This window comes from Sapajus apella, unplaced genomic scaffold (genome assembly GCF_009761245.1).
Source record: "Sapajus apella isolate SASKATOON/1434 unplaced genomic scaffold, GSC_monkey_1.0 scaffold6, whole genome shotgun sequence".
Classification (NCBI taxonomy): domain Eukaryota; kingdom Metazoa; phylum Chordata; class Mammalia; order Primates; family Cebidae; genus Sapajus; species Sapajus apella.
Genome location: NW_022436946.1, coordinates 62,945,739 through 62,964,539, shown reverse-complemented (window position 1 = coordinate 62,964,539; position 18,801 = coordinate 62,945,739). Strand labels below are relative to the sequence as shown.

The 18,801-nt window shown below is 44.0% G+C and overlaps 2 pseudogenes; both read right to left on the bottom strand.

Moving 5' to 3' along the window:
* LOC116549114 overlaps window positions 1-10,690 on the bottom strand; it is a 14,575-nt pseudogene extending 3,885 nt beyond the window's left edge.
* On the bottom strand, window positions 9,835-9,966 carry LOC116549850 (annotated as a pseudogene).
* Window positions 10,691-18,801: the final 8,111 nt, after the last annotated feature.

The following is an 18,801-nucleotide window of genomic DNA, read 5'->3' as shown; positions in this document are numbered from 1 at the left end:
TGTGTGTGTGTGTGTGTGTGTGTGTGTGTGTGTGTGTGTGTGTGTGTTTGAGATGGATTTTTCCTCTTGCTGCCCAGGTTAGAATGCAATGGTGCTATTTTGGATCACTGCAACTTCCACCTCCCAGGTTCAAGTGATTCTCCTGCCTTAGCCTACCTATTAGCTAGGATTACAGATATGTAATACCACGCCCAGCAAATTATTGTAGTTTTAGTAGAGATGGAGTTTCACCATATTGGCCAGGTTGGTCTTCAACTCCTAAGCTTAGATGATCCACCCGCCTTGGCCTCCCAAAGTGCTGGGATTACAGGTGTGAGCCACCATGCCAAGCTGGTAGATGTATTTTGGTTTAGAATATGATATGGGCCTGTGAGCAGATTCCTGACTGTGTGAACAAACTAGAAACTCCTAAAACAACAATAGCCTCACTGCATTCTTTCCCATTTCCATTTATTTAACTTTTACCGGGTGCCGATGTGCCAGGCAGGGCCAGGCAATGACTGCTGGTATAGTCTGACCCACTCAGGGAAATCACTATGCAGCATTGGGGGCCAGGCTAGGGCATTAGGAGATGCCAGAATAGGGAGGTGTGAAGTGCAGCAGGAAGGCTGAGGAAGAGCAGCAGAGACATGTATGCAGACATGCAGCTCTTACCACAACACCAGGTTTTCTACCGGAGTCCTGGTCACAGCACAGAAATCTAGTCACTGAGAGGCGAATATTGCTAGAGAAGAGTTTAATTGGTTGCTGCAGCCATGGAAGTGGAAGGTCAATCTCCAATTCACGCCCCTGACCAACAAAAACTGGGGGTTTATATAGCAGGGAAGAAATGCAACCATGTATGGGAAAACAGGAATACAGGAAGGATAAGGAAGCAGTCATGATGAATGAGGGCCAGGCATCTCATTGCTTGGAGCTGATGGGCTGGTGAGTCCAGGTCTTTGATACTTTTTTTTTTTTTTTTTTTTTTTGAGATGGAGTTTCGCTCGTTACCCAGGCTGGAGTACAATGGCGTGATCTCGGCTCACCGCAACTTCCACCTCCTGGGTTCAGGCAGTTCTCCTGCCTCAGCCTCCTGAGTAGCTGGGATTACAGACACGTGCCACCATGCCCAGCTAATTTTTTGTATTTTTAGTAGAGACGGGGTTTCACCATGTTGACCAGGATGGTCTCAATCTCTTGACCTCATGATCCACCTGCCTCGGCCTCCCAAAGTGCTGGGATTACAGGTGTGAGCCACTGCGCCCAGCCCCTTTGATACTTTTTGAGAGGCCTGGAGGTCTTTTGCTGAGGAGGGAGCTCAGATAAAACAAGTGTAGCTTTTCCAACTTTTAGATCAGAAAGGTAAATTTCTAATTCTTTTTAAAGATGGAGTCTTGCTCTGTTGTCCAGGTTAGAGTGCAGTGGCATGATCTCAGATCACTGCAACCTCCATCTCCTGAGTTCAAGTGACTCTCCTGCCACAGCCTCCCAAGTAGATGGTCTTGATCTCTTGACCACAGGTGATCCACCTGCCTCAGCCTCCCAAAGTGCTGGGATTACAGATGTGAGCCACCGCACCAGGACATAAGTTTCTAATTAAAAAAAAAACTCCCGCCAGTTGCGGTGGCTCACGCCTATAATCCCAGCACTTTGGGAGGCTGAGACGGGTGGATCATGAGGTCAAGAGATCGAGACCATCCTGGTCAACATGGTGAAACCCCATCTCTACTAAAAATACAAAAATTAGCTGGGCATGGTGGCGCACACCTGTAGTCCCAGCTACTCAGGAGGCTGAGCCAGGAGAATTGCTTGAACCCAGGAGACAGAGGTTGCGGTGAGCCGAGATCGCGCCATTGCACTCCAGCCTGGGTAACAAAAGCGAAACTCCGTCTCAAAACAAAACAGAAAAACAACTCCCTATGGGACTACTGGGTCAGTTTCAGAGCAAGTCAGGTGGATGCCAGTTGGCATGTGTGGGTTCTGGCATCAACTATAAATTTATGTCCACTATTCTGCTTCTAAAACACATATAAACCTTTGTAGTTTTTTTTTTTTTTTTTGAGAGACTGGGTTTCACCGTGTTGTTCAGGCTGTTCTCCAACTCCTGACCTCACGATCTGCCTGCCTCAGTCTCCCAAAATGCTGGGATTACAGGCTTGAGCCACCATGCCCTGCTCTTTGCATATTTTTATAAAATATATCTAGAGGCCTGAGGAGGTGGTTCATGCCTGTAATCCCAGCACTTTGGGAGGCCGAAGCAGGTAGATCATGAGGTTAGGATTTTAAGACCAGACTGGTGAAACCCCATCTCTATTAAAAAATGCAAAAATTAGCCTGGTGTGGTGACATGTGCCTGTAGTCCCAGCTACTTGGGAGGCTGCGGCAGAAGAATCACTTGAGCCTGGGAGACAGTGGCTGCAATGAATTGAGATCACGTCACTGCACTCCAGCCCAGGTAACAGAGCAAGACTCTGTCTCAAATAAAATAAAATAAAATGATATCTAGAGAAAACAAAAGACTAATATTTTTTAAAGAAACACCATATTTTCCAGCCATATATGAAAATAATTCTAACTCCTTGGTCATTAATAAGTAACATTTCATTTAAAAAATGTTTCTCTTGGCTGGGCATGGGGACTCATGCCTGCACTCCCAGCATTTTGGCAGGCTAAGGGAAGAGGATCCCTTGAGGCCAGAAGTTCAAGACCAGCCTGGGAAACATAGTGAGATCTTGTCTCTAAGAAAAAAAAATTTTTTTTGAGACAAACCGTCGGTCTGTCACCCAGGCTGGAGTGCCATAGTGGGATCTTGGTTCACTGCAACCTCCACCTCCTTTAAACATAAACATTTCATTTCATTCTCCTGCCTCAGCCTCCAGAGTAGCTGGGACTACAGGTGCCTGCCACCAAGCCTGTCTCATTTTTTTTTCCTTTGATAAAGATGGGGTTTCACCATATTGGCCAGGCTGGTCTCAAACTCCTGACCTTGTGATCCACCAGCCTTGTCCTCCCAAAGTACTGGGATTATAGCCCTTATATACCATGCCCTGCCAGAAAAAAAATGTGAAAGTAGCCAGGTGTAGTACCATGTGCCCATAATCCCATCTACTCCAGAAGCCGATGGGGGAAGGACCACTTGAGCCCTGGAGGTCAAGGCTGCAGTGAGCCATGATGGCACCCCTTCACTCCAAAGAGAGAATCTGTCTGAAAAAATTAAAACAGACCAGGTGCAGTGGCTCATGTCTGTAAACCTGGCACTTTGGGAGGCCAAGGTGGGTGGATCATGAGATCAGGAGTTCAAGACCAGCCTGGCCAACATGGTGAAACCTTGTCTCTACTAAAAATATAAAAATTAGCTGGTTGTGGTGGTGGGTACCTGTAATTCCAGCTACTTGGGAGGCTGAGGCAGGAGAATTGCTTCAACCCAGGAGGCGGAGGTTGCAGTGAGCTGAGATCATGCCACTGCACTCCAGCCTGGGGTACAGAGCAAGGCTCCATCTCAAAACAAATAAAATGTGCTTCACTCTTCAGCTATAGTGTATTACTGAGTACTTTTTTTTTTTTTTTTTTTTTGAGACGGAGTTTCGCTCTTGTTACCCAGGCTAGAGTGCAATGGCGCGATCTCGGCTCACCACAACCTCCGCCTCCAGGGTTCAGGCAATTCTCCTGCCTCAGCCTCCTGAGTCACTGGGATTACAGGCACGCGCCACCGTGCCCAGCTAATTTTTTGTATTTTTAGTAGAGACGGGGTTTCACCATGTTGACCAGGATGGTCTCGATCTCTTGCCCTCGTGATCCACCCGCCTCGGCCTCCCAAAGTGCTGGGATTACAGGCTTGAGCCACCGCGCCCAGCCTCCTAAGTACTTTTAAAAGTCTAACAAGATACTAGGAGTAGCTACCTCTGAATTGAGACTTTCATCTCTTTGTTTCTTGTTCCCAATATGTTTATTTTACATTGTGGAGAATTGCAGATGGTTGGTTTTTGTTTGTTGGTTTTTTGAAACAGGGTTTCACTCTGTTGCCCAGAGAGTGATGCAATCAGGACTCACTGTAGCCTTCAGCTCCGAGCTCAAGTGTCCTCCTACCTCGCCTCCCAAGTAGCTGGGACTACAGGTATATTGCACCACACTGGGCTAATTTTTATGTTTTTATTTTTCGTAGAGATGAAGTCTTACCCTGTTGCCCAGACTGGTCTCGAACTCCTGAGCTTAAGCCCTCCTCTCTCTGGGCCTCCCAAGGTGCTGATATTACATGCATGAGACATCATACAGCCTGACAGTTACTGGCAAATTGAGGTAATGTGGGAAATAAGAAAAAGCAATCAATATTTAAACATAAACATTTCATTTTAAATTTAACACTCTTTTGGTGACTTTTTCCACTTATATTTGTTGTTGTTGTTGTTGTTTTTTGAGACAAAGTCTTGCTCTGTCACCTGGACTGGAGTGCAGTGGCACAATGTAGGCTCACTGCAACTTCTGTCTCTCTGGTTCAAGAAATTTTTCTGCCTCAGCCTCCTGAGTATCTGGGATTCCAGGCACATGTCACCACATCAGGCTAATTTTTATATATTTTTAGTAGAAAAGGGGCTTAACATGTTGGTCAGTCTGGTCTCAAACTCCTGACTTCACCATCTGCCCACTTAGGCCTCCCAAAGTGTTGGGATTACAGGTATGAACCATTGTGCCCAGCCTAGTTTATTTGTTTTATTTTTGACATGGAGTCTTGCTCTTGTTGCCCAGGCTGGAGAGCAGTGGCACAATCTCGGCTCATTGCAACCTCCGAATCCTGGGCTCAAGCGATTTTCCTGCCTCAGTAGCTGAGATTACAGGTGCCTGCCACCATGCCTGGCTAATTTTTGTATTTTTAGTAGAGATGGGTCTCAACTATGATGACCGGGCTGGTCTCAAACTCCTGACCTCAGGCGATCTGTCCTCCTCAGCCTCCCAAAGTGCTGGGATTATAGGCATAAGCCACCATGCCCAGCCTTACATATATGTTTTTAAAAGCTCTTAACTGTATAAGTCAATTAAGACCGTTGCAGGTGGGCAATAAATAAATAAATAAACCCTTAACTCTTGGTATTATTTATTTATTGGCTTATTTCTTGGAGACAGGGCCTCACACTGTCACCTAGGCTGGAGTGCAGTGGCCCAATCTCGGCTCACTGCAATCTCGCCTTCCTGGGTTCCAGTGATGATCCTGCCTCAGCCTCCAGAGTAACTGGGATTACTGGCCCATAGCACCACGTTCAGCTAATTTTTGTATCATTTTTTTTTTTAGTAGAGACTGGGTTTCTCCATGTTAGCCAGGCTAGTCTGGACCTCCTGACCTCAAGTGATCGGCCCACCTCAGCCTCCCAAAGTGCTGGGGTTATAGGCATAAGCCACCACCCCATGCCAATTCCTGCTATTACATACATTGTATTTTTTTCTTGTCAGACAATTAGGAAATTTACATTTGCAATTGATACGTAGCTTGGTTTGCAGTATAGCTTTATGCTGTTCTTTATCAGGGAGTAGATTTCTCAAGTGTTGCTCAGAGACAATTGGCAACCCTAGATTAGAGTGCCTATGGGGTTGGTGCCAGATGGGCTGGGAGTAGGCATTGTCTGAATTAGATGTTGGAGCTGATGACCCCTCATCCCCAGGTACCTTCTATTCAAATTATCCTAGGTAGTGGGATAGGGACAACTGCTACAGGATCTGCATCTTTTCCGACAGCCCAGGACCCTGAAAACAGTCATTGTTTAGTGAATGTTTATTGTCCGGCTGAGATTCCTGCAAAACCTAACTCTGCTACAATGTTCTCAGGTGGATGCAGATGATGACTTTAAAGTTCCTGTAGAGTTCACAAACTCTATTCACATGTGCTGCAGATAATTTTAAGAATTCAGAGCTGGACAGGGTGGCTCACACCAGCAATTCTAGCATTTGGGGAGATACAAGCAGGAAGGTCATTTGAGTCCAGGAGTTTGAGACCAGCCTCGGCAACACAGGGAGACACCATCTGTACACACACAAAAAATTAGCCAGGTGTGGTGATAGTATCTGTAGCCCCAGCTACTCAGGAAGCTAAGGTGTGAGGATCACTGGAACCTGGAAGGTTGCGATTACAGTGAGCTGTGATTGTGCCACTGCACTCTGTCTGGGCAAAAGATGGAGACCCTATTTCAAAAACTAAATAAACCGTTGTATCTATGTGTTGCTACCAAATTCTAATGTTTGAACTCAGGACTCTTTTCATCAAATCTTGTATTTACACCATCCAAAAAGAATTTATTTGATGGAATGAAACCAATGTGAATCCTCTGTGGTTCTAGGATACAGCACCTTCTAACACATGTGTTTGTCCTGTGCACCCTGGTCTCTGGTTCAATAACAACTCATCACTTAAGCCCTAGGGTCTGAGAAAAGGAGATAGTGTGAGCAGCTCTGATAGAGGATGAGCAGAAAGAAGTCAGAAATCTGAACAGGATTAATCCAGGCTCTGGCCTTTCCAGAGCTTTCCCCCAGCTCTCCCCTGCTCCCTTCCTCCCTGTTGTGTCTCCTGCTGCACCCCAGCCCTGGGTGACAGGGGTGCTGTGCAGAGGAAATTCAGTCATTCCCAGGTTTATTCTGTGTCACTGCAGTCCATTTTCCACAGAAACTGAGTTTCTGTCTCACTGAGTGACCTCCATATGCTCATGTAGCACCAACGGCCTTTTCTGTCACAATCATTTTTTGATTATGTATTTAGTAGCATTCCCACAAGAAGAGTTGGAAAGATTCCTCTGATTATGAAAGTAATCTGGCTGGGCACTCTGGCTCACTCGTAATCCCAACACTTTGGGAGGCAGAGGCAGGCAGATCACGAGGTCAGGAGATTAAGACAATCCTTGCCAATATGGTGAAACCCAGTATCTACTAAAATACAAAATCAAAATTAGCTGGGTGTGGTGGCACTCTCCAATAGTCCCAGCTACTCAGGAGGCTAAGGCAGGGAAATCGCTTGAACATGGGAGGTTGCAGTGAGTGGAGATTGTGCCACTGGGCTCCAGCCTGGTGACAGAGCAAGACTCTGTCTCAAAAATAAATAAATAAATATCTTAGGCCAGATGCGGTGGCTCACGCCAGTAATTCCAACGCTTTGGGAGGCCCAGGCAGGTGGATCATTTGAAGCCAGGAGTTCAAGACAAGTCTGGCCAACATGGTGAAACCTCTCCTCTACTAAAAATACAAAAATTAGCCAGGTGTGGTGACACACATTTGTAATTCCATCTCCTTGGGAGGTTGAGGCAGGAACCTGGGTGGCAGAGGTTGCAATGAGCTGAGATGGCCCCTACTGCACTCCAGCCTTGGTGAGTGAGTGAGACTGTCTTTCAGGAAAAAAAAAAAACAAACAAAAAACAACAACAACAACAAAAAAACAAAAACAAGAAGAAATAAAAGTAATCTTAGTTTTAGAAGATTTGGAAAATCAAAGGAAAGCAGAGGGAACAAAATAAAATTATCTGTTAGTTCATGTCTGGGAGGAACTATTGGGATTTTGTAAGAGACTTCTGTTGGATTTCTATTTAGTCATATGAAACAAGGCATACTTACTAAGATGTGAATGTACTGAACATTTTGTTCTAATCTTCCTTTTCACCTAAATGTATTAACAGTATTTTAGCATATCAGTCATTTTTTTCTACTGTGTTTTGTTATTTTATTCTTTTTTTTTTTTTTTTTTTTTTTTTTTTTTTTTTGAGACGGAGTTTCACTCTTGTTACCCAGGCTGGAGTGCAATGGTGCGATCTCGGCTCACCGCAACCTCCGCCTCCTGGGTTCAGGCAATTCTTCTGCCTCAGTCTCCTGAGTAGCTGGGATTACAGGCACGCGCCACCATGCCCAGCTAATGTTTTGTATTTTTAGTAGAGACGGGGTTTCACCATGTTGGCCAGGATGGTCTCGATCTCTTGACCTCGTGATCCACCCGCCTCGGCCTCCCAAAGTGCTGGGATTACAGGCTTGAGCCACTGCGCTCGGCCTGTTATTTTATTCTTATTCTTTTTCTCATTTTTTGAGACAGGATCTTACTCTGTCACCCAGGCTGGAGTACAGGGGCATAATCATAGCTAACTGCAGCCTCGAGCTTCTGGGCTCAAATCATCCTCCTGCTTCAGCCTCCCAAGTAGATGGGACCATAGGTCCATAATTCCATGATCAGCTAATTTACTTAGAATTGTTTTGTAGAGGTAGGAGCTCCCTATGTCACCTAGGCAGGTCTCAAACTCTTGGGTTCACATAATTCTTCCACTGTGGCCTCCCAAAGTGCTGGGATTACAGATGTGAGCTACTGTGTCTGGCCTTGTACCATGTTTTTAGAAGCTGTATATATTTATTTTATATGTTAGGGAATCGTAGATGTTCAGTTATTGAAGAAGTGAGTTAATGTGGAAAATAATAAAATATGATGTTTCTAAACACTTTATTTTAAATTTAAACATCAGTGTGCATATATATATATATATAATTATTATTTTTTTTTGAGATGGAGTTTTACTCTCTCACCCAGGCTGGAGTGCAGTGGCGCAATCTCAGCTCATTGCAACCTTCACCTCACAGGTTCAAGTGATTCTCCTCCCTCAGCCTCCTGAGTAGCTGGCACTACAGGTGCCTGCCACCACGCCCAGCTAATTTTTGTATTTTTAGTAGAGATGGGGTTTCACCATATTGGCCAGGCTGGTCTCAAACTCCTGACCTCGTGATCTGCCCACCTCAGCCGCCCAAAGTTCTGGGATTACAGGAGTGAGCCACTGTGCCCTGCCCTAAACAACAGCATACTCACTTTGCAATCTTTTTTTTTTTTTTGAGATAAAGCCTTAGTGTGTCATTCAGCATTCAGGCTGGAGCGCATGAAGTGCCGTGGCACAATCTTGGTTGAATACATCATCAACCTCGTGGGCTGGAATGATCCTCCTTTCTTAAGCTTCCCTGCTAGATGAGCCTACAGGTGTGAGCCACATTGCCCTGTCTCACTTTGGAATCTTTTGGCTACTGGTGTGAAGTCCATTTTTGGAGAGAGAGTCCATTTATTCCAATGTTTTGTCTAAACCACCCCTGTAATATCCAGTTTTGATTTCTATAGAACGGATGAATGAAGAAAGAACATAAAAAACCTTTTTTTTTTTTTGATATGGAGTTTTGCCTTATTGCCTAGGCTGGAGTGCAATGGTGAGAGATCTCTACTTACTGCACAACCTCTGCCTCCTGGGTTCAAGGGATTTTCCTGCATCAGCCTCCTGATTAGCTGGGATTACAGATGCACACCACCATGCCTGGCTAATTTTTGCATTTTTAGTAGAAACGCAGTTTTACCATGTTGGCCAGGCTGGTCTCAAACTCTTGACCTTAGGTTATCTGCCTCCCTTGGCTTTCCAATGTACTGGGATTACTGGTGTGAGCCACAGCACCTGGCTCAGAATGTAAAAGAACTTTAAAGACACCTAACCCAACCTCCTAGATCAGGTGCAAATGTTTCAAGGCTAGGCCAGGTGTGGTGGCTCATACCTGTAATCCCAACACTTTGAGAGGCTGACAGGAGGATCGCTTGAGGTGAGGAGTTGGACACCAACCTGATCAACAAAGCAAGATCACCATCTTTATTTTTAAAGAAAGAATTATTTCCAGCCTTTTTTTTTTTTTTGATACGGAGTCTTGCCCTGTCTCCCAGGCTGGAGTGCAGTGACGTGATCTCAGCTCACTGCAACTTCTGCCTCTGGGTTCAAGCAAGCCTCCTCACTCAGCCTCCCAAGTAGTTGGAATTACAGGCATGTACCACCACACCTGGCTTATTTATTTATTTATTTATTTATTTTTAATTTTTATCAAGGGAAAGCTCAAACGCAGTTCCCCTCTACCACAAATTTTGCAGTCCAGTTTCCCACATTGGGAGAAATCACAGGGGCCAGCACATCCAGAGTGCAATGGATCATGGTATCTCCCGTGCTAGGCAATTTTTGTGTTTTTAGTAGATGGGGTTTTACCATGTTGACTAGGCTGGTCTCAAATGCCTGACATCAGCTTAACCACCCACCTGGGCCTCCCAAAGTGCTGGGATTACAGGCACAAGCCACCTGACCCACCCTCACATATATCTGTTTTTCAGAGCTCTTCACTCTTGGTATTATTTATTTATTTATTTATTGGAGATAGTATGTCACTCTGTGGCCCAGGCTGGAATGCAGTGACACAATCACAGCTTACTGCAAACTCCACTTTCTGGGTTCAAGTGACTCTAGGGCCTCAGCCTCCTGAGTAACTGGGATTGCAGGTGCACTTGGCTAATTTTTGTAGTTTTTTTAGTAGAGACCAGGTTTCACCATGTTAGCCAGGCTGGCCCCAACCTGCTGATCTCAAGTGATCTGCCCATCTCGGCCTCCCAAAGTCCTGGGACTACAGGCATGAGCCACCTTGCCAAGCTCCTTCCTGCTGTATTTAAATTGTATTTTTTTGTTGTCAAACAATTGACATTTGGAATTGATATTTAGCTTTACTTGTAGTGTAGCTTTCTGCTGTTCTTTACCAGGGATTACAGGTATTGATTGACTTACCACCTATGCAACTTACAACCATTCGACTTTACGACCACAACCGCTAGCCACGACTGCTCCGTGTCTGGCAGTGCAAACGTTGCCCAGCTGGGCGTACGACAGTGCGGAGCAGCTTCCAGCAGCACTACCATCTCCGCGTGCACCATTTCAACTGTACATATAGCCTACTCAGCTTATGACCAAATCGTGTTACGACTGGTCCGTGGTCCTGACCGCGGTCGTAAGTCTAGCACTAGCTCTATTTTTCTTTCTTTTATTATTATTATTATTATTATTATTTTAAAAGATGGGTTTTCACTGTGATGGCCAGGCTCGTCTTGAACTCCTGACCTCAGGTGATCCACCCACCTCGGCCTCCCAAAGTGCTAGGATTACAGGCATGAGCCACCACGCTCAGCCTACCAGGGATTATTTTTCTAAAGTTTTTCTCAGAGAGAATTGGCAACAATAGTTTACAGTTCAAATGGGATTGGTGCCAGGTGGCCTGGGGGTGGGTACTGTCTGAATCAGATACTGGAATTGATGACCCCTCACCCCCAGGCACCTTCTTTTCAAATGATGATAGTTAATGGGATATTGACAACTATTAAGGAATCTATATCTTTGTAAACAGCATGGGGCCCTGAAAAGAATCATTGTTTAGTGAATATTTACTGGCTGGCTGAGTTTCCTACAAAAGCATAACTCTGTTACAATGTTCTCAGGTGCATGCCGATTATGACTTTATAGTTCGTGTACAGTTCACAAACTCTATTCACATGTGCTACAGATAATTTTAAGAATTCAAGGCTAGGCTTGGTGGCTCACACCTGCAATTCCAGCATTTTGGGAGACCCAAGCAGGAATATCATTTGAGTCCTGGAGCTCCAGACCAGCATGGGCAACATAGGGAGACTTCATCTCCAAAAAAAAAAAAAAAAAAAAGAAAATAGCCAGGCGTGGTGACAGCGCTTATAGTCCCAGCTACTCAGGAAGCTAAGGTGGGAGGATCACTTCAACCTGGGAGGTCAACATTGCAGTGAGTCCTGATCATGCCACTGCACTCCAGTCTCGGCAACAGAGGGACACCCTATAGCAAAAATTAAATAAACTGTTGTATCTCTGTCTTCCTATCAAAATTTAAACTTAGGACTCTTTCCATCAAATCCTGTATTTACACCATCCAAAATGAATTTATGTGATATAATGAAACCACTGTGAATCCCCTGTGGTTCTATGATACAGCACCTTTTAACACAGGTGCTTGTGCTGTGCACCGTGGTCTCTGGTTCAATAACAACTCATCATTTAAGCCCTAAGGTCTGAGAAAAGGAGACAGTGTGAGCAGCTCTGATAAAGGATGAGCAGAAAAACGTCAGAAATCTGAACAGAATCAACCCAGGCTCTGACTTTCCAGAGCTTTCCCCCAGCTCTACCCTGCCCCCTCCTCCCTGGGGTGCCTCCTGGTGTCCCCCCACCCGCAGGTGACAGGGGTGCTGTGCAATCCCCTGTGGTTTTTCCTGCAGAGGAAATTCTGTCATTACCAGGTTTATTCTGTGTCACTGCAGTCCATTCTCTACAGAAACTGAGTTTCTGTCTCACTGAGTGACCTCCAAGTGCTCATGTAGCACCAAAGGCCTTTTCTGTCACAATAATGCTTTTGATTATTAATTTAGTAGCATTTCCGAATGAAAAGTTGAAAAGACTAACAAAAACTTAAGTAATATTGCTTCTGATTATAAAAATAATCTTAGGCCAGACGCAGTGGCTCACATCTGTAATCCTAGCATTTTGGGGAGCTGAGGCTGGCAAATTACTTCAGGCCAGAAGTTCAAGACCAGGCTGGCCAACATGGTGAAACTTCATCTCTACTAAAATTATAGAAATTAGCCGTGGGTAGTGGCGCATGCCTGTAATCCCAGCTACTTGGAAGGTTGAGGCAGGAGAATCACTTGAACCTGGGAGGAAGTGATTGCAGTGAGCAATCACTCCAGCCTGGGTGACAGTGAGTGAGACTCTGTTTTTTTTTTAAAAAAGGAAGAAATAAAAGTAATCTTAGTTTTAGAAGATTTGGAAAATCCAAACAAAGCAGAAGGAAGGAAATAAAATTATCTGTTAGTTTACGTCTGGGAGGAATTGTTAGGATTTCGTAGTAGACTCCCCTTGGATTTCTATTTAGTCATATGTAACAAAGACATACTTTACTAAGATGTGAATGTACTGCAAAATTTGTTCTAACCTGCCTTTTCAGTTAATTGTATTATCAGTATTTTAGCATATCAGTCATTTTTTTCTACTGAGATTTATTTTTTGTTCTTTTTAAATTTTTTTATCTTTAATTTTAATTTTATTTATTTTATTATACTTTAAGTTGTGGAGTACATTTGAGATGGAGTCTTGCTCTGTTGCCCATGCTGCAAGCCACTGCGCACAGTCTAGGCTCATGTCAACCTCTGTCTTCCAGGTTCAAGCCATTCTTCCACCTCAGCCTCTGGAGTAGCTGCACTACAGGCACCCACCATTACGCCCAGCTAATTTTTGTGTTTTTAGTAGAGATGTGGTTTCACCATGTTAGCCAGGCTGGTCTTGAACTCCTGACCTCAGGTGATTTGCCTGTCTTGGCCTCCCAGAGTGCTGGGATTACAGCTGTGAGTCACTGTGCCCAGCCTCATCACTCACTGCAGTCTCAAGTTCCTGGGTTCAAACGATTCTCCCACTTCAGCCTCCCAATTAGCTGGGACCACAGGTGCATGCTGCCATGATCAGCTAATTTTCTTAAAATTGTTTTGTAGAGACAGGATCTCCCTATGTTGCCTAGGCTGGTCTCAAATTCTTGGGTTCATGTAATCCTGCCACCACAGCCTCCCAAAGTGTTGGAATTACAGGTGTGAGCCAACGTGCCTGGCCTTGCACCATGTTTTTAGAAGCTGTATATGTTTATTTTATATGCTAGGGAACAGTAGACGTTTAGTTATTGAGGAAGTGTGTTAATGAGGAAAATAATAAAATATATGTATAAACACTTTATTTTAAATTTAAACAACAGTATATTTATTCACTTTGTGATCTTTTGTCTTTTTGTTTTTTGAGATAGAGTCTCACTCTGTCACTCAGGCTGGAGTGCATGAAGTGCAGTGGTGCAGTTTTGGGTGAATGCATCCTCAATCTCCTGGGCTGGAATATTCCCCCCATCTCAGCCTCCTTCCTAGGTGGGACTACAAGTACTTTTTTTTTTTTTTGGTATATTTTATAGAGACGAGGTTTTGCCATGTTGCCCAAGCTGGTCTCAAATTCCTGGACTCAAGTGATCTATCCTCCTCAGCCTCCAAAAGTGCTGGAATAATAGGTGTGAGCCACCTTACCCTGTCTTACTTTGCAATCTTTTGGCTACAGGCATAAAGCCTATTCTTGGAGAGAGGGTCCACTTATTCCAGTTTCTTGTCTAAACCATCCCGGTAATATCCAGTTTTGATTTCTATAGAATGGACGAATAAAGGCAGAACATAAAAGACCTTTTTTTTTTTTTTTTTTTTTTTTTTTTGAGATGGAGTTTTGCTCTTGTTGCCCAGGCTGGAGTGCAATGGAGAGAGATCTAGACAGCACAACCTCTGCCTCCTGGGTTCCAGTGATTCTCCTGCCTCAGCCTCCTGAGTAGCTGGGATTACAAATACACACCACCACGCCTGGCTAATTTTTGTGTTTTTAGTAGAGACAAGGGTTTTCTCATATTGGCTAGGCGGGTCTCAAGCTCTTGACCTTTGGTGTTCTGCCTCCCTTGGCTTCCTAAAGCTCTGGGATTACTGGCATGAGCCGCGGCACCTGGCTCAGAATGTAAAAGAACTTTAAAGACACTTAACACAACCTCCTAGATCAGGTGCAAATGTTTCCACGCTAGGCCAGGTGTGGTGGATCATACCTGTAATCCCAAGACTTTGGGAGGCTGACAGGAGGATCATTTGAGGTGAGGAGTTGGACACCAGCCTGTTTGACAAAATAAGATTCTCGTCTTTACTTTCAAAGAAAGAAAAATTTCCAAACTTTTTTTTTAATATATATATATATGGAGTCTTGCTCTGTTGCCAAGGCTGGAGTGCAGTGGTATGATCTCAGCTCACTGTAACTTCTGCCTCCAGGGTTCAAGCAAATCTCCTGCCTCTGCCTCCCAAGTAGCTGGGACTATAGGCATGTACCACCATGCCTGGCTGATTTATGTATTTTTAGTAGAGACTGGGTTTCACCATGTTGACCAGGCTGGTCTCAAACTCCTGACCTCAAATGAACCACCCACCTCGGCCTCCCAAAGTGCTGGGATTACAGGCATGAGCCACTGCGCCCAGCTTCAGGTATATCTGTTTTAAAAAGCTCTTATTTATTTATTTATTGGAGACAGGGTCTCACTCTGTCTCCCAGTCTGTGGTGCAGCGGAGCAATCTTGGCTCACTGCAAACTCTTCTTTCTGGGTTCAAGTGATTCTTGGGCCTCAGCCTCCCAAGTACTGGAATTACAGGCTTATGCCACCACACTCAGCTAATTTTTGTATTTTTTTTAGTAGAGACCGAGTTTCTGCGTGTTACGCAGTCTGGTCTCAACCTCCAGACCTAAAGTAATCCACCCACCTCAGCCTCCCAAGTGCTGGGGTTACAGACATGAGCCAACCCATCCAGCTTATTCCTGGTAATATTATTATTATTTGAGATGGAGTCTCAATCTGTCACCTAGGCTGGAGTGCATTGGTGCGATCTTGGCTCACTGCAACCTCTGCCTCCCAGATTCAAGCAATTCCCCTGCCTAAGCCTCCCGAGTAGCTGGAATTACAGGCACATGCAACCACACCAGGCTAATTTTTTGTACTTTTCATAGAGATTGGGTTTCACCATGTTAGCTAGGTTGGTTGTGATTTACTGACCTCGTGATTCACCTGCTTTGGCCTCCCAAAGTGCTGGGATTACAGGTGTAAGCCACCACACCTGGACTCCAGGCTTTTAAATGACAAATACAACTGGCATAAATGGGTGTTTAGAATGAATGTGGCTGAATCGTAGGCAGCATGGTGTTGAATTTTTCACATAAATGTACAGATTATCCAAGAGTCCTGTCAACCACCAGTGTTTTATAGGAGAGTGGAGAATATCAGTTAATGTGGCCAATCAGGTAGTGGAGTTAGGAGAGTGTCTGCCCTGTCCACTGTGTGGGTGTGCCCAAAGTCATTATTCCTTTTCTTGTGGCTGGACATTCCAGTGGTTTACAGTTTAGTTTTCTCAACTGTGCATGATCATGATGATCCTTAGGATAAATTCCTGGAGGTGTAATTGTGCTATGTATGTACTTAGATGTACATGCCCATACACGTACTATATCTTTGAGACATACTGCCAGATAACCAAAAAGTTTGTGCCAGTTTTCATCAGATTGTAGGAGAGTGTCCATTTTCATGTTCTCTTTTCAAAACTGAATTTGATGACAGGTTGAGTATGGTGGTTCATATCTATAATCCCAAAACCTTGGGAGGTTGAAGCAGTATGATCCCTTGAACCCAGGAGTTTGAGGCCAGCTGGCAGCACAGAGAGACCACCATCCCTCTAAAAATTTAAAAAAATATATAAGCATGGAGGCTAGATGGTTAAAAAAAAAAGAAAAAGAAAAAATTAAAAGGAAAAAAATTAGCCAGGCATGCTGGCGCACACCTGTACGTAGTCCCAGCTACTCTGGAGGCTGAGGTGAGAGGATTGCTTTACCTCAGGAGTTTGAAGCTGCAGTGAGCCATGATTATATCACTCTATTATACCCTAGGTGACGAAGCAAGACCTTAACTCAAAAAAAAATTTTATTGACTAGGTACAGAGGCTCATGCCTGTAATCTCAGCAGTTTGGGAGGCAGAGGCGGGTGGATCACCTGAGGTCAGGAGTTTGTGACCAGCGTGGCCAACATGGTGAAGCCCCATCCCTACTAAAAATACAAAAAAAAAATTAGCTGGGCATGGTGGTGCATGCCTGTAATCCCAGCTACTCAGGAGGCTGAGGCAGGAGAATCACTTCAACCTGGGAGGTGGAGGTTGCCGTGAGCCAAGATCATGCCGTTGGCCTTCAATCTGGGCAACAAGAGCAAAACTCCGTCTCAAAAAAAAAAAAAAAAATTTAAATCCAAAAAAGAAAATAATTAGATGACAGTTTAAAAATCTACAAAACATTCTCAGTTTGATAGGTAAAATTTTAAATTGCATCTTTAGTATTTTTGATATACAAATGCTTATTTTTCTTTTAAAACATTATCTTTCTTTGTGAGTTGATGAACATAACCTGTGCTCACTTTTCTGTTGAGGTGTTTACCTGTTTCCTATTGGTTTGCATCAACTCTTTATTTATTTTTATTTTATTTTAGTTTTTATAGATTCTCACTCTATCACCCAAGCTGGAGTGCAGTGGCATAATTTTAGCTCACTGCAAACTCCGTCTCCTAGGTTCAAGTGATTCTTGTTCCTCAGTCTCCCAGGTTGCTGAGATTACAGGTGTGTGCCACAACAATTGGCTAATTTTTGTATTTTCGGTAGGGATGGGGTTTCAGCATCTTAGCTATGCTGGTCTCAAACTCCTGACCTCAGGTAATCCACCCGCCTCGGCTTTTCAAAGCGCTGGGATCACAGGCTGGAGCCACCGTGCCAGGCCTGACTCTTTATTATTTATTTATTTATTTATTTGAGATGGAGTTTCGCTGTTGTTACCCAGGCTGGAGTGCAATGGCACGATCTTGGCTCACCGCAACCTCCGCCTCCTGGGTTCGGGCAATTCTCCTGCCTCAGCCTCCTGAGTAGCTGAGATTACAGGCATGCGCCACCATGCCCAGCTAATTTTTTGTATTTTTAGTAGAGACGGGGTTTCACCATGTTGACCAGGATGGTCTCGATCTCTTGACCTTGTGGTCCACCCTCCTCGGCCTCCCAAAGTGCTGGGATTACAGGCATGAGCCACCGTGCCCGGCCCCGACTCTTTATTATCACTGACAGCAAAATGTTCACATTATGTTTGCTTCTTTCATTGAACAACATTGGAACTGTCATTTATTTTAATACAAGCCTATGGAGGACATATCTTGGATTTTAACATTTAATCCAGAAAATTTGGGGGTAGTTTAAATGTTTCTTTATTTGGTTAATTTTTGTACATATTTGTTTAGGTTTATCCAGTATGATTGTCAAGATTATTTGAGACCCCTGTTTAAAACAGTAATTTGTATATTCTTGGAATGTCTCAGGTAAAGGATTATAGCATAGCATAGTTGCAGCACATTAGATCTTTGCAGCTATTGCATAATAGGTTATGTTCTCTGATTAAAAGTAATGATGACTTGGAGTATTTTATATGGTTCTGTTTTTTGGACAGATGTTTCTTTTGCCTTTCAGAAATATCAGGTTTCGAATTAAAATATTTTATGCCACCTGTGTTGCTGAAACCTATATCATATTTTGTAAGGAAGAGGGATGAAGAGGGAGATATTTATGGTGAGTGTTCAACCTCTAAATTTGTCTTCATGGCAGAGTTTGGGGATCAGTTATAAAATCATACCTGTCTTCAGTCTGGTGTAACTTTTAAAATATTGGAGATTTTTTTAATCCAGTTATTTATTTTTGGAGATTATCATCATTTTAGAGCTTTCTTTGAAAATTTGTCGTTTATTAATTGAAACATCTTATTTGAAATAATGTGCAGCATAAAAGAGAAACCATAGGCCATCATTGAGTGCTATTTGATCCTTGAAACTACTTTGTCCATGTTTTCTGAGCACTCCTTCCCTTGGGCCCCTGTTTTTGTTAACTTGGGTGTTAGTCTGAAAGGCTAATGGTGAGGAGATTGTGCATTCCTTTATTGAGGCCTAAACTTGCCACATGGCACATTTTGTAGATTGTCATAGGATCCTTCTGGAGAATAAATGGTGATGGCCCACTGTAGCAGAACTGCCCCCTCTGGGTCCTGTGGTCAGACACCACCCATTTGGCCAGAATTATTGCCCTGCATTGATTCTGGACTATGAGATTCAGGAAGCCCCTGGAGGACAGATTTGGAGGAAAGATGGTAGGTCAGTCTGTTAAAATGCATATCCTCGAGTGACTTAGTTGTTGTTGTTGTTTTTTTTTTTTGAGATGGAGTTTTGCTTTTGTTGCCCAGGCTGGAGTGCAATGGTGGGATCTCAGCTCACTGCAACTTCCACTCCCGGGTTCATGTGATTTTCCTGCCTCAGCCTCCCAAATAGCTGGGGCTACAGGCATGA